The sequence below is a fragment of the Perissodus microlepis genome, chromosome 2 (assembly GCF_051167445.1).
Source record: "Perissodus microlepis isolate ML-2025 ecotype Zambia chromosome 2, ASM5116744v1, whole genome shotgun sequence".
NCBI lineage: Eukaryota > Metazoa > Chordata > Actinopteri > Cichliformes > Cichlidae > Perissodus > Perissodus microlepis.
The window spans coordinates 13,532,529-13,545,382 of NC_140462.1; the positions used below are offsets into that span (position 1 = coordinate 13,532,529).

At 39.0% G+C, this 12,854-nt stretch overlaps 1 protein-coding gene across 1 annotated transcript in view; it reads right to left on the reverse strand.

Moving 5' to 3' along the window:
- The window catches only part of pcdh11 (protocadherin 11), a 133,672-nt gene that overhangs the window by 34,396 nt on the left and 86,422 nt on the right, over positions 1-12,854 (reverse strand). The window lies entirely within an intron of this gene.

The window sequence follows — 12,854 nt, forward strand, 5'->3', positions numbered from 1 at the left end:
GAAATTGTTAGGGAAATCCTCTGTCCCCTGTCATATTACCCACATTTATCAGGATGCAGCATAGCCATTAAGTCTGGAGGTTTATCAAATTATCTGCTTGCAGAATGGCCGAAAAGGGACACATTACAACCAGTCGACTTTGTCTGAGCTGCTGCAAAGCAATATTCCGGGATGCTGCAGCAACCAAAAGCAAATTATGGTGAACATAACACAGAGTTCAGTGGAGCGTTAACAGAATGGATGGCCCTATCCTGATTTTCTATCTGTTGGGACAGATGTCGCTAAGTCCCCGTGACTCGTGAGGTGGACGGCCCTGTAAGCAATGGCAGATGCTCCAAAGGTAAGACAGATGGATTTTGCCAGGGTTCTATGGCAGTATGCGCATTTTTCACTTGGAAGAAAATTAACAGTAATAACTGCAATGTCTAGTTTGAAATGATGAGGAAAGAAACTCTTAATGTCCTCTATTTAAAATAACATATGCCATACTATTCAGACAGACCCTTGCAAATATGGCCATTAATAGTATGGGCCAAGTAAAATATAGTTAAAGCCAAGAACATTTTTAGAATAACCAGCAGCCAGAACTTTATAAACTTAAAAACACAACTTGTAAAAAACAGGGCAAGAAACCTGTATGGAAGTGTAACGTGTTGGCTTTGGTTTGTCTGAAACTGTGAGTACAAAGTGTAACAAACATACATATGCTGTTCTGAAAAATCAGTGATAAGGGATAAGGCAAGAAAAGGCATCCATTCACTAATTATGTGTCCAGTTGTCTTTCTTGTCTGCATTTGTTGACAGTATAAGTGGGCCTGTGGGTGTATATCAGCGCCTCCTCGAGAGCACACAGGCATGTGTCTGCTGCACATGTGAATGTGTGTGTGTGTGCTTGTTATATTCAAATCCTGGCTGCTGCACAGAAGTCGCCCAAACCCAGTATTTCACAAATACCATGCCTTCTAATACGCTGCAATATCAAGCTCCTATTGTTGGATAATTGCCACTGATGGAGAAAAAAAAAAAGACCAATATTTCATTCTGCACAATCTGTGGTAAACTGAAATCAATGAGGCCGAGTACTGTGATTAAAATGTGATCGGATCACTGACGACCAACAATGACAACAAACACGAAACAGAGCTCCTTTTTTGAACAGACAAAGCTGCTCAGTGGTTTAAATTTTGTCCACTGTGACCAGGATAATGGCAACCTATTGATCGCTTTTGGCATTTACGCTGAAACTCTAACTTTCTAAGCGGTTCACGTTAATTTTTAAAAGAAATCGTGACGTTACGTGAGACCTGTTTTGTGTGGAGGAGAGACTGGGGGACTTTTTGTTTTGCTCGAGTTTTGGACTGATCTCGTGTTGGGCAGCTCTGCTTTTCGTTTGATCTCCTGCAGCAGGAGAATCACACTGAAGAAAGATCTACAAGGGAGGTTTTCAAAGACCCTTAGGTTGTCGATGCTAGTGCTTTGTGTTTGACCTCTCTGTTCTTAACTGTAGTTGTGCAACGTGGGAGGTTTGTTCAGCTAGATGCCGATCAAGGTGTATTCGTATGTATGTGCTTCTGTAGGAATGCTTTATATATATGCTTGGCATGTAAAGGGTCTGCATGCGCTGTGTCTCTCTGGATAACAAGGGTGATTAATAAAGAAACAAAACAACAAATAAGATGTTTATTTTATTTTATTTATTTATTTATTTATTTTTTGGCCTTAAGAGTGATGAAGCTGAACTTCAGAAAAGAGCAGATTTTATATGTCCTTCCTCACAGGACTTTCTCTTTTACTCTCTGCCAATTCATTAACTTGAAGAATTGAGAAATATTGTCTTGCGTGGTCTCAAAGATCTTCTTAACAAAATTCCAGGGCCACTAAACTGCACTTTCATTTTCTGTACGACTAAAATGTTCCCAAATTGACAGTTGCTGACTACCGTTTGCTTTTACTCTTCGTGTTTACTTTCCTTCATCTCAAACATTTTAGTGTTTGTGCTTTTCTTCTGCATTATATGTTTAGAAAAGTGTAACTATAATTAGACGCTTCAAGGCAACAACAGCTTAAAAGAGGGCTTTTAGTGATCAAATGTCTCAAGTTCTTCAGGGATGAATTCAGCCTTTTATTCAACACGTACAAGAAGTTAAGGTACGAGAGAGGGCTTTCCATGGTGCATTATATGGAACTGTATTTGCTCAATCATCCATTATACCACATGAAATGAAAGTCAGCATGAGACCCCATGGCACCTCTGTCCACACCACCATGTGTTGCATTAAGGGTGTATTATAGCATGGACCAGTGGGTCCCAGATGCGACAGCAGGACTGATCATCAATTATTATACCTCACTGGATCAAAATGAGCATTTCTGCTCATTCCAACATCCCCAGCGCTGGCCTGTGGTGGCTAAGCTGAGGCTTAATGCACCTCCAACCCCCCATCCCCTCTACAGGCTCAGCAACACCAGCAATAGCCCTCGTGGAGGCAGTGGGACATGCCTCAAGACAGCATCTGCCTCCCCTTGGTGACCTGCCGAGTTAAGCCAACTGAAGAATCAAGGGCACACTTGCAGAGGTCCCCGATTTTATCATAACAAAGACATTGCTGCTGCTGCTAGTGCCTGTAACTAGCTTCAGGAGATGTTTCAGTCTATTTCTGCTAATACTATGAACTCACTCTCTCTAACGTTGCCTTTCTTTCACCCAGTATTTTCTTCTGTCTCTTACCATTCTGTCTGAAATGAACACCGAGGGATACATCCAAAGAACCGCATTTATGTCAGTAAATACTTCGGATACGCTGTTTACAGTAAAAGAATATTTTAGAACTTTGAAGAGTGTTGAGATGTCTAAATGGAAAAAAATAAATAAAAGGGCGTCTTTTTTTTCAGCAACCACTGGTGTTATGTTTTGCTGTTTTAGCCTGAATAGCTTATAAATAGAATAATAATCCAGAGAAGTAGAACAATTTCCACAAAATCCTGGAAATTGTCAATATTATTTTTTCTTTTTGAATTAGTCAGTATGACAGATGTTTGACGCTTGAAATCCAGTGGGACATCTGGCTGAATAGAATAAGGACAAATCAATGCAATCATGCAGGTGTCAGGGGGAAATGGGGACAACAGCACACAGTCTGTCTGCTTGCTCGCAGGAGCTTCTGGCAAGTATTTTGTGCACCAGGTCTGCTTCTGCATGCATGGAGTGGCAGACTGCTCACGAGTGCTACATTGCCTTGAGGTCCCCACAGATGCCTCACAAAGAGCACGGGCAGAAGTGCAGCACAAACTTGTGATGGTGGATGTGATGAATGCCTCAGCTTTCTTGCAGCATAGAGTACACAACAATCAGGTTTATGTGTTCAGTGTCAAGCCTCCTTGAACTCCACTGTCATTTTCTGTTAGGCCGAACATGTCCTGGAGGGCCTAGCTGAAGATCAACCCCCTTGTCCTATCTGAAAGCCTCACTCTCTTTCTTCTCTCGTTTTTCTTGCACTCATTCAGTACAACTTCTTCCGTCGTTTCTCACCACACTCTGACTCCATGCATCAGTATTACCAGCATGTGAGGGCTTCCACATCTCCATGAATACCAATTTATCAACCAGTCAGTGTATACATTGATTGAGCGTGGTTAGGTTCCATATAATGCAGAGTGGAGTAATCCCAAGCATGCTTGTGCATTCAACACCCGGATTAAATGATTGTGTTAATTCAGAATACAATTTCAAAACATACTGTAACCTGTATTCTTTACCATATAGAAATATATTTTTATTATATTACAACCAACTGGATTAAAAGCTGGTAACTTCATCAGAAATCAGTTGGGTATGTATGTGTATGAGTACTATTAAGCATGAAATTTATTGCAGTTTTATGCTTGTGCTTGTGAAATTAATGATTTCACAGAAAAATATTGCATTTCTTGTGAATGACACATTTTAGCAGAAATATGCTAATACGTGAAATATAGACAGATGGCATCAAAGTTGTAGCCGTCTGTCATCATATCATTGATGTCATTGCGGCAATGCTGAAGCTATCACTGTAAATTGAATCGAATCAAAACTGCAGTTAATCTCATAGCGCTTTCGTATTGGAAAATAAGGCAGAGAAAAGCCGCAATATAATTTTACTTCAGTCACAGCAGGCTGTTCTTCAAGTAAATATCTGCTTAATGTTCATTTTTCTCATTCTTCTTCTATTATTCAGCTTCCCCTGATGCGTAAATAATTGTGCTCTTTTTAGGACAATGAAGCTTTAAGACGTCTTTGCCATATGCTTCTAGTCCGCTATTGGTGTACTGCAGAATATCCGGACAACCCAGGTCAATGACATTAAAGGCTGACAGAGTTGGTGAAAATACAACTCATGTGAGGCTGTGGTCTGCTCAGCCTTCAGGAGACATATTGATGCACAGTTATTTTGGTCAATAAGTCCTTCTGAGCAGAGGCCATCCTTATCCTTGAGACCGACTGCATGTGAAAAATGAGAATGGGATGAGACCATGCATTTTAATATGGCGCAATATCTTAAAGGAAGGGACGCGGAGAAAGAAGGAGAGGTGTGCTGTGTGGGAAGAGAAAAAATGCCATGTGCTTTTCACAGGGGAAGCAACACCCACAATTATTCATTGTAATTTCAATGAGAACCGGGAGTATTGTAGAGACGGTTGGCCGGTGGTATGGCATGCGGTGTAATTCAGAAATGAATCGTGCTTGTGTGCGGCACCACACTTTGTCAAGGTGATTAGCGACATACAACTTATCTATCGAGATGATAAATCACAGAGTAATTTGCTAACTTACTTCCTACTGCTAAGTGGCATCTGTACATGTGTATAATAATTTGCACATCGTAAGTGATTTAAGAGTGGTGAAAGGTGAGCCAAGGGCACGACCCCCCCACCCAAAAAACCCCCCAAATTTCAATGCTAAATAACTGTCAGCTGGTGGTCTTTTCTTGGCGTCTAATCATGGTTGAAAAATAGTTCAAAAATGAAAGCTCCTAAGGAATTCTGTGTTCAAAATTTTTTTTCCTAGTATATCTTTAATCATTAGAATAAAGGTTACTTTCGGCTGGTCTCTTATTCACAAGGGGTCACCACAGCAGGTAGATCCCAATGTTAGATTTAGCAGATTTTTAAGGCATGACCTTCTAAACTCAAAGGGATTTGTCTTTCCTTCCAGAACAGAAATGGGATCTTCAGATTTTTTTGTGAACAATACTAAAACTAAATAGCTAAGATGAAAAGAAAAAAAAACTTGGTAGAATCAATGAGAAGGAAAAAGAGAAAACACAACTGCAAAAGTGTAAGTCGAACGTGGACGCTCTTGTTATTGGGTTCAGCACTTTTCCTATGAGCTCTTTGTGTTTAAATAATAACAATCCCGAGCTTATCCTGCTTTTGTTTCCCGACATTATGGACAGAGAGGGGCTAATCATAAGAGTTGCTTTTAATTACTGTGCAACAAATGAAATAGAATTTATATGTAAAAAACTATAAATGGCATAAAATTATTGTTTATTTTTATTAAAAGAATATTAAAAGATTCTAAACTTTGTGCAACCAGTTTGTAGTACTAACCCTATTAGCTGTTGTTTAAAAATATAAATAAATAAATAAAACAAAGGCTAAAACATGTCATTTCTTCCTTGCAGTATTTCTCACTTTGTACGACAAGGTCTGATCTGAGCTGTGATGTGACGATTTTGACCATAGAAATGACGTCAAATATTTCAACGATGTTTGCTGGGACAGTTCTGGTCTTCCTATCAGTTTCCCATCAAAGAGCAGTAGCTAATCCAGCTTGCTTTGTTTTATTTATTTATTTATTTATTTATTAATCAGACAGAACACTGTTTTGAGACCCAAGAAGTTAAATTTCACTGGCCAGACACTGCTTACCTAGGTTTTAGTGACTGGATATGTCAATATTATTTTCTGTAGTCAAAGCAGAGGTGCTAAAACAGTGCAGCAGTGCTTTCCCTTTTTTTTTAACGTCATCTACATTTGGGATTTTTGTGAAAGCTATCTGTATCTAATTAAATTGAATAAAATATTAGCAAATCCATATTTTATAGCTTCCCATGTTTTCCTCTTGCTTCTGTAGGGACTCAGAGGTTTCTGCTCTACAGTCAGGTGTAACCTCAGGTCATCATACTTGAAGGAGAGATCTTAGGAAATGTTTGGAGCTTTGTGGGATCCAAATGTGTGATGAGGTTTTCTTCCGAATTTAAAAATTCATCTTGGTTATTGTCTGAGGAGCTCTGACCAGAAGCTCAAGACAAGGCTTAGTGGTTGTTTATTTCCAACCAGACTAAAATATATGACTATAAAAACCTACAGCTAATCGCACCATGCATATGCCAGACACCATTATCATCAAATACATAGCTCGCAGATTTTTTACTTCAAGTGTGTTGTTTTTGCTTTTGATTATTCATGTTTGATAATACTGAGACCAAATCAGCTATGGAATCGAGGACTCACAACGCTCACCTCTTTCAAACACAATATTTTACAGGTTTTATATGCAGCCAGAGCCATATTCCAGTTTGGGAATCACAGAGTCAGTGAAATGGAACAAAGTGAATTGCTGGCTGGGGCCTTTGAGCGGCTATCCTTGTTTGAAGTCTCTCTCCAGCCCTGCCGAGTTCAGAATACATTGTCCAGAGATACGATCAAACTTGGCAGCTATTGATTCCTTCTCAAATCAGACATAAGACATACTGAACATGTTGAGAACTTTCAAATACGTATTTTAATTGTGTAGGTCTTTCAAAACCCACTCGTATCACAGTGCTGCTGAGTCAGTTTGAAACAGGAGCTTTTGGACAGCCAGACACTGTATCATGCCAATATTTTTATTTTTCTCTCAAAAATTTCATTCTGAGGATGCTCGTGCATAAATGTGCAAAAAGACGAGCCTTCCTTGTGTCACTGTGACAAATATAATGTTCTTTTTCTTTGTTTGTTTCTTTTTATTTGGTGATCTAGTTAAAATAATGCTAAGTGTATGTTGGTTCTGAACCGCTCCAAAGCCCTGGAGCTCAATGAGTTTAAACCAGTCATGATCACTTTTGTTTTACTTTCGCTTTATATCACTCTCCCTCTTTGCCTTCCTCCCCTGACAACCAGGCTGTTTTTATTTTTCTAGGTAGAGTTTCCACAGTAACTCCTTTTGTTTCACCATCCTCCATTTCAGCTACCTGGGGAAAGCTACCAATAGGTACTGGGGGAAAAACTCCACTCTCCTCTACCTATTTGGGTTGCACAACTGTGCCTCACATTTTCCCTGGGTATGTTGATACATAGTGGCAGACAGAATAGCATAGTGGAAAAAAAGGCATATGGGGAACCAACCTAAAAGGGGATGGTCTCATGATTCTATAGCCACTACATTGTGCAATTAGCATTTATTTCATAGTGAAATTAAACATTTTTTAAAAAAATAAGCTGCCTATTGCCTCTTTAACAGATGCTGAAATAAAAGTATCAAAGGATCCAATAATAACACAAACATTTTCTCATTTAAAACAGAAATATAATCCCCTACAATAGTTGAAAAAAGTAAATTTATCCACATAAAGCACATAATAGTTAGGACTTCAAGTCAGTGCTGTACTAAAAATATATCTACCTAATATCTTGTGGATAATATGCAGTTAGTTTGCAGCTCTCAGCTCTAATAACATGCTCAACTTTCAATATGTAGAGCTGTTAAAATGTCTTAAATCTACAACTGCCACTCTCGAGATCTTTCATGGTAAGATCTGTCTGATTGCACCAGAAAGCTCCTGTCTCAACTTCACAGAAGACTTTGGCAGGCCAACAAAGACAAGGCCCTAATACTGTGGAAAAGGAGGTTTCCAACATGACACTTTTCAGCTGTTTGAAGGAGGGTGGAGAGAGATTTCTGTGAGCTGAGTTGACTCCTCCAGATCAATAGCTCGTCTCTTTCTCTCTCCAAGACAACTGGTGTGGCATTTGAACCAGATAAAACAAGGGTTCCCCTCCACCTCACCTCTGACAACTGAGCACTTCCACCAAATCCCAGTTGGATGAGAAGGATACAGATGAGTCCATTTAAATCCCCTTTCCGACTCAGTTCTAGACCCCCAGTGATCAGAAAATGCAGAAAAAAGCACCTAAAATCATCTTGAAAGGAAAGGTCCAATCTATGTAGGTTAATATTCACTGTTGCTTCATTTAGCTCTGTTGCAGGCCCACTGGGGAAGCTGTAAAAAAGTTCTGGGAGCCAGAAGGCACAAAGGCTTTTATTTATTTATATCGTGGAGAAATATATAGCAGGAAGCAAACTGGTGCAAATGATGTGAAAGAAAAACTAGTCTGAAGAAGTTATCTTGCAGATTGTGGGATAACTGCAAGAGAAGGAATAGGCTGCATTACCATTTTATGTGCGGTATGAATTAAATATACACACTGCTGCCAGAATAAGTCAGATAACATGACAATATGTAAGGTAATCCTTCTTCCCATCCTTCAACCACCAGCGATGTACCCTTAAGCAAGGCACTTGGTTCTTAATTACTCCTGTGAAGCTGCTCATTTGTCAGCAGCAGATGATGAGATGGGCCGGCAAAAGTAAAAGGTTGCATTGGCAGCTAAAGTAAGTGTGGCATTGCTATCAAAGAGAATGCCTGCTCAGCCAACCTTGCACATAAAAGCTGAAAAAAAAAAACTACTCTTACAACAGTTCATCATCTTTCTAACCTGTGGTCAGCCAATTATCTGGCTCTTGCTGCAATATTGGACTTTTAACTCTCTGAACAAGGGTCCTCTTCTCCCTTGCATGTCAGCTTAGTCTTTCCCCCTGGTCGCTCATGACATTGTAACACTAATTACAGCTAATTGTTCTATGCTGAATGGATTTAGTCACATTGCAAATGATATGCCATTGGTCAGTGTCACAATGTTTCCACAGAAAAAAATTCAATGGGGAATGGAAATTTGCACAAATGAATGTAATTAAGAAGCACATTCATTACTTCTAATTGCATATGAGAACCCTCAAAGTGAAACTGAGATCCGGCTCATATGAATAATTAATGTAGCTAACTGTACTGAACACTGTAATGTTGCTGCTGTCACATAATGATGTGCTAAACTATTGCTTTTAATGATAAACTGTAGTGTTATACTTTTTCGTAATTCACAGTCCCAATCACCCACAAACTTATTTTTTTCCTCATTAAATCCCTTTATTTGCTGGTAGATTGTGTCTAGACAGTTGAATTCCAATCTCAGCACAAGCGAATGGGCGGCCAGACATACTGAGTAGAGTTGGAGGTTAGAGAAGTATTAAAAATTCAAGTGGTACCAACGTGTTTGGCACACTAGATCAAGTCAAGTGGCCTTTTCTAAAGACAAGAAAAGGGCAGTTGTAAATCAGCCAACTGGAAACTCAGTCTGAGAGCCATTATGAAAATTTTGGACCTACAGAAATCAAAGAGTTGAGAATGTAACCCCCAGAAAGTATGAACTTTGCAAGCCTTTAATCAGATTATTTGTCTGCTGGTATCAGGAATTATAGAATGTGCCTTAAAAGACCCCCCAAAAATGTTAAAGTAAACATCACACAAAAAAATAATGATTGAAATCTCTAATTTGATGAGTAATTACCTTTTTTTTTTTTTTTTTAGATTTATACAGAATGCATTGCAGCGCATTCAGAACCGTAATCTTATTACATTTGCAGTATTTAAAAAGGATTGGCTTATTTTAATAGCAGATTTAGATCTTAGACAGACAAGGTGTAAGCTGGTCATTTGAAAGCCATATGCCACAGATTAAGATACGGCACTGTGCTGTGCAGATATTTCATGTTCCTTCCAGAGACTAATGCACTTTGTCAGAACTGCCTTTGCTGAGCTGCTTGTAAGTGGGCAAAAGTACAAGCTCCTAAATCCCTCAACTCCAACAACAGGAGAAAGAAATAAGTATATTACAAATTGTCCAGAGAACAAAATTGTGTATTGTTTGAAAAATGTGAGGGATTTAGACTCAGGGATTTGCTCCCACTTTGTCTGAGGGCTTAGCACTGATCGCTGCTCGCGACATGATGATTCCCATCATTCTTCAAAAGCCTTTCAGGTCATCATTAGTACAACATCTGCTTAACTGCGCAGGTTACCACAAAAAAAGTGAAGCAGATAAAAAGTGAGGTTAAAAATTAACACAGGATTGAAATATTTCAGTGTCCACACAGGTTGACAGATCAAGAGTATGCTCACGCTACCCACAAACAAATCCACATCACAATGTCATTGCCAAGGTGGGTTACATTTTTCATCAAGTGGATACTTTTAGTATTCCAGTTTCAAACACCAAGACACCGTCTGAGTGAACGTGGGTAGATTTGTACCGGAAAGCTCAAAGTCACTAGAGGGAATGTCGACTGAAACAGTGGTGTAGATGCCAAAGCAAAGAATTACATGTATGTCCCATTTTGAACTATTCACCACGTTTAATTGTTCTGCTTGTATAGTTTCGCACTTGCCAGCTGTTTGACGTATACAGCTCTGACATAAAAACGTACGTGCAAATGATGTTAATTAGGACTTTTTATATATTTGTCGAGACAGAAGAAGAACTAACAAAATCTTCGAAATAATGTGTGACAAGAGAGGCGACAGCTTAAGACTGATGGCGGGGTGGTGAAATAAGCCTGGAGGGGGAGGCAAGAACCCATAAAATGAACAGCCGCCTTACTCATAAATAATAGAAACATAAAATGTCATATGAACTTTATATCAAGAGAGGGTGGTCTAATAAAGATGCAGGTTTAAAGAGGAGTTGAGAAATTCATTGTCATAAGAAGGCCACATGGCTTGCCTTTGGCACAGACAATTATTCAGAGCAAGTTGACATTCAGGTTCTAGCTGAAGCACCTTTAAGAAACAACACTGCTTTTGACTCTCGAAATTCTCTCGTTCTACTGTTGCTCGGGTCTTTCAATCTCTCAGCTCTGTTTCTCACTTTTCACTTGGAGTCATTCCATCTCCTCTCTCCTCTTTACACTTTTCCTTGTTCTTTCTGCTTTACAAATTGAGACGACACGATAAGAGATTGCCACTGCCATGCCAGCCTGGTGCTCATTGATAAAACCATATCTAATCCATCTTAGGCCCCCCTCTGTCACCAACACACTCATCTCTGAGACAGTCAACGTGCACAGGATCCATCTCTCTTTTTGAACTGAGCTGCACAGAGTCAGAGTTTATCTGACTTAACTTCTGAAAGAAGAAAATGGAGCTCGATGAGTCAGGTGAATTTTCACTCTGCCTTGAAATGATGTGCAAGTGTGTTGTGTGTTGAATCGGTAGCATCCAAAAGCAAATGAAAAGACTCTTGGTTTTAGGTGGAAATGCTTGGTTTATGAAAGATCTATTTTATAGGAATTAAAATGAGATTTTCCTGTAATTTCCTCGAGCCTGTAAACTCATCAAGGTTCTGCTAAATTACACAAGATGCATATTAATCAAATCGCTTTATATGGCTTGCACATTAGCTTTGAAAAGGATCCATTCTCCTCTTACCTGCCTTTACTATTTATCTGTTAGAACTATATTGACTTTAATACAGTATTACACGTGGCTTTGTGGTCAAATAACTAGAAATAGATTTTCTAATATCCAACTACTTATATTAGACTCCGATACAGCACTCACTAGGATTTTTCATGCAGCAATTTGCAAAAGTACACATGCATTTATTACATTAGTATGGTCTTCTGTCTAAAGCTAAGACACTTCAACAAATATTACCCCAGAGGGAAAGTGGGTAATAAGTGGAGTATTTGAGCAAGTTTATGAAGTATGAGATGTTTATGTCTCTGTATATTAATGGAATCATGAGCAATTGCCTCACTATTTGAATGAATCACATATGAATCACTACTGTCAACATGGTGAATACATTATAGAGAACAGCTGGGGAAGGAGATGTGCTGCATGCATTTATAAACATGCATGTGTACAGATGTGTGAAAATTTTTTTTAAACATACAAAAATGTCTTGTTATAACTTCACAATCTTGCCATGAACAGAGGGCCATCACCACAATGTCGCCCATTTTGTTTAATACCTAACACAAGCATTCACAATCACACTCACACTGACACCCAGGCCCCAAACCTGTCAGCCCAGATGCTGGGGAGGCACCAGGGACTCTTGTCTCACTTACAACAATGACACAATGGCTTTACTGCATGTAGGTGTATACAAAGCAATCTATTTTTCAGTGTTCTTTGGATTTTATATGCTGCATAGGAAAAAGAAAAAACAGTCTCACATTTTGACAGAAAACTGAAAATCAACAGAGTGAAGATCTACACCAGTCCGAGCACCAGTCCTGTCCGAAATATACGATGGAGGGTTACATCCAGAAAATAAAATCTGATTCACCTGGATTCAGTGGGACCCACAATAGCCTTGTTCGTGCTGTCTTGTGATATATGGCAAAATAATTTCAGCAGCATCTCTGGTATGCTGCTTGTGTAAAGACTTTTGATCTACACTGACACTGATGAAAAAACCCAGAGTTTTTTTGTTTTGTTTTGTCTTAAGGACATTTCTTTTTCCATCTGGAACTTGTTTGAGCATATATTAAAATGTATATGCATGAGGAAGGAGTTGTGTATCCCTGTGTTTAAAAAGGCTTGTTTTATGGAAAACAGCAGTGGGCAGTAAGCCATGGAGTGACAGCTGTCTTGTGAATCATTAAAATACAATTTTGGCAACACAGAGGAATAATTCCCATTACGTTGTGCAGCTTAACACTGGACAACAGTTTAAAAAAAATTAACCTTACAAAATAAATTTTAAGT